This window comes from Leptidea sinapis, chromosome 35, assembly GCF_905404315.1.
Source record: "Leptidea sinapis chromosome 35, ilLepSina1.1, whole genome shotgun sequence".
NCBI lineage: Eukaryota > Metazoa > Arthropoda > Insecta > Lepidoptera > Pieridae > Leptidea > Leptidea sinapis.
The window spans coordinates 11,045,282-11,049,559 of NC_066299.1; positions in this window are offsets into that span (position 1 = coordinate 11,045,282).

A 4,278-nucleotide genomic window follows, 5' to 3' on the forward strand; every position below is an offset into this window, starting at 1 on the left:
GCCGAAAGGGACCTCACGCGGTACAAAGACTTGTATTTTGGTTTCCAACGGTGACTATACACTAAGGATAATGAATTATTACTACAGACCTACCAACGAATATCTTCTTATAATAATTGTAATATATGATACTCCTGTAATTATTTATAGCCATAACTCGAGGTTATAATTTGTAAATGCTACATGTTTCAAGTTTCGGTAATTTCTCTGATCGTCAGATGTTCGATTTGAGATAAGAAAACAAACATGTTAATGTTATTTGGTGGCTATTTATAATGTTAATTTGACGTTTGTATTAGTGTTGAGTTGTTCTACTTTGAATTTTAACTTACTTAGCTAAATATATTATATACCTACTGTGTTTTTCCTACAGAGATATAAATAAGAATGTACTGGAAGTGACATGCGCCTTGCATGTCACTTCTAGTAGTTTTAGGACCGTTCCCAATATACTATCTACAGATAGAGATAAATTACTACCTTCTACTATCAGTAATTAGCTGTCAATAATCTGAAGCTGTCCCAATATACCCGATTAGTCATTCTTATCGCCTTATATTGGTAAGCGTGAATTGCAATTTCCATACAAACTTATATCGCTGGTAAGCTATACGTTGTCCCATTGACAGACAGCGTGTACGGATAAGGTGAATTACCGTCGATAAGTTTATTGGGACTGAAAAGTCAACGATAGTTACGATTTTTATGTCAAGTAAGACATAGACTGAATATTGGGAACGGCCGTTAGCCTCTCGATAGGTGACTTACATGCCATCGTAAGTAAGTAAGTAATGATTTAATACTAGTTAGCTATCCGCGACGTCATCAGGGTGGAAGCTATAAAGTAGCAAAAACTGACCATATGTAGCCTATATGGTTATCCCATCATCTTGTTAATATTCATGGAAAATTTTAATTGAACGTTTTCTGTAGCTTCTGCGTTTTGCGTGGTCATAAATACAGACAAACCGATTATTAAATGTATAAAGTACTTTTTTGTATTCGGTGTTGTTTGTTGAACACACTGCATGTATTCTTTAAAAAAAATGTACAGATTTTACTTTGTTACGTTTTTAATATTATATGTAAATATTATTTAATTGCATCGGTGACACAACGTACATATCGTGTATTTTAGAACATATAATTGCGGAAACTCTTACACAACCTGCAAATATACCAATCAAATGATTACATTTCATCGGTAAATCCTTTGTCATATAATTCTTTATGAATCCAAGTGGACTTATTCAAATTCAGGCGTACCACAGGGCGATATTCTAGGGCCCTTATTGTTTCTGCTATATAAATAATTTACCAAATATTGCATCACGAAAATGCATACTTTTTGCGGACGACGGCTTTATTCCCATACCTGATCTTCATCAATCAATAAATAACACAGTTGTAAAAGATGAAATCTTGACAATTATAAATTGGGCGGAAAGCAACAAATTACATGATATAAATATTGAAAAAAAAAAAGTTACGTGTAAAAGTAAACAGCTTTAAAAAATATGGGAGGTATTATTAAATATGGGATTAGTATTGTCGTCATTTTGCACAACATTACCAGCACACTAATCAGTTCTTGCCATAAATAGGAGGAGCTTCGACGGATGATTGATGTCAAGAAGTTGTAGATTATATTAAATGTGCTAGCTGGCAGAAAAAGCTGATTTTAGTAATGTTGCAATGAGTTATTATGATATGGCTTCAATGTCACCCTTAAGATTCTAAAAAAAAAATTTTTTTCAAGATATTTCAGTACAGTTAACCAGGTAGAAGATTCAAAATTTATGAGCAAATTCAATCCCTGCCTAATTAGGATACTTGGAACAGTTTCTAAAGATAAAAGAAGTTCAATTAGCATTGCAGAAAATCTCAACTTATAATTAATAGGTCATACAGAAAAAAAAATTGTAAAAGTGATATCTATTATCTAAAACTAACCATTACAGGTTTACCTCATGAACCACACATTAAAGTGACAATAAAAGACTTCGAAATCAATGAAAACTCATAGCACTCGAATGAAAATGCACATGAAAAAAATGTAATTTGTTAAAACGAATCAAATTACCGGAGAATTTTATTTTTAAATTTATATGATATTATATTTCAGTTGCAGAAATGTTTTGTATACCTACTCCACGTCTCACAACGCATTTATAAGAGGATACATATTATTTTAAAGAAAATGGGTAGTATATAAGGTAAAATCGACTTCCAGATTTCGATCTAAAAGCTTAGGAGCTAAATCCATTTCATGAAATAGTTGTATAACACGAATGCCAACATTTACAAGTTAGCACATCGTAACTCTAGGATCCATTACGAACATTCAAGATTACAAGCTTTATGAGCTTCTTCCCAATATAATTCTTGAAACTTCTGTGGATGACGGCCGCGTGCAAAGTGCGCTATTTATAAGAAGGTTATCTGTTCATATGCCTAATGGAGGACCTGAAAGATGTCTAAACAACCAACAGAATATGTTTTACTAACGAAGTAGAAGAACGTCAGTAGTTACGCTAGTCAAAAGAATTAAAAATGGCCACTTATTAATGAAAATTGTATGTAGAATATAATTTTTAGAGCACAATGAATGCATTATATAAACATATATTGCGGATACTCTATTTTTTCATGACAGTAAGGGACGAGACGCGCAATACCGCTCAGGATTATTAAAAAATGTTCTAAAATTTCGCTCGTCACCTTGAGACATAAGATGTTAAGTCTCATTTGCCCAGTAATTTCACTAGCTACGGCGCCCTTCAGAGCGAAACACAATAATGCTTACACATTACTGCTTCATGGCAGAAATACGCGCTGTTGTGGTACCCATAATCTAGCCAGCATCCTGTGCAAAGGAGCCTACCGATACCGTAGCTCAAATGTATAAAAGTCTTCAAATTAGTTCTTTTACTGAAGTTCAACAAAATACTTATTTATAAAATTATTAAAGGTTGAAATGAAATCACAAGATAATTAAGATATCAACGTTAGCGTAACCCTAAGTTCGTAACGCTCTCGTCACGCATTCAAAAGCTTACTTCCCAAGTCAAGAAATCACCGTTTGCGTAACGCTAACGTTCGTTCGTAACACTCACGTCACGTCACGAATTCACCAGCTTAATCCCCAAGTCAAGCCTGCGTAAAGAAGTCTTTCTTCGAAAATGGAAACAGTGGCAATAGTTGAAAACCTATTCTGAGAGGATATCTTTAAATGAAAAATGTGTTTTAATATGCATTTTAATACACGTTTTACATTTGCATTTACTCCTTGATAACCAATAAACTCCCATATCTGTAAATCTACTCTTAAATCTACTAAACTCATATTTGTGCTCAAAATTTCAAAGCAAACAGCACAAAACACTTATAAAAAAGAACTTATTCGATTAACACATTAGAACTAACCAGCTGAATGCAACAATCAATCAATCTGGCTCATCATTCACAGTCGATTATCATCGGCAATCATTTATAGACAGCATAAAGATTGGGGGGCCATTCATCATCAGATTTATACTGACGGTTTTCGTCCACAATTCATTATAACTCATTATGTACACCACTTATCAATTCAACTAAAGAAAAAGTTTTTAGTCTTGGAGAAAATGGTAATATTATCACATTCATATTTATTGTACGCGAATATTCATAAGCTAAGAGAAAACATCGCGAATCAGCGCTTGTTCATTTTAATATCCCGCTGGGTCTCGTTCACGGGACTACGAAACAAGTACAAGACACACACAGCGCCGATACAAAGCGTAGGAAATACTTAACGCACACATTTTGAAGATCAAAGACCGCGCAATCTGTGGAAAAAAATAACGTTTAGGTCCCAACAGGGCGGACCCGTTTACGCGACCCAATTCACGCGAACGGCCCGACGTTGAAGAAATTGAATTGAAATCAGTCCGAACTACAAATTCAAACGCGTATCGAATTGTTTTACATTTGACGTATTCGCATTTTGAAATTTTAAAATGGCTACAATAGGCTTTAATGATGCGGGCCATTTCTTTGTCTGGCTCGAAATTCGTTTGGACATATGGAATCCGACGTATGAGGTTGAACAAGCGATTCGCGATTAAAAAATTTGTTGATAGTGATCGTGTGGCGATAAGGCAAACGAAACAGACAATATTGTTTTTGTAGTATTGTGAATAAATCACATACCAATGAGGGCATTCTATTTTTGAATTTTAAATTTGTTGAACAGCATGTCATACTTCTTATCTATTAGAATATTTTGCTTTTGTT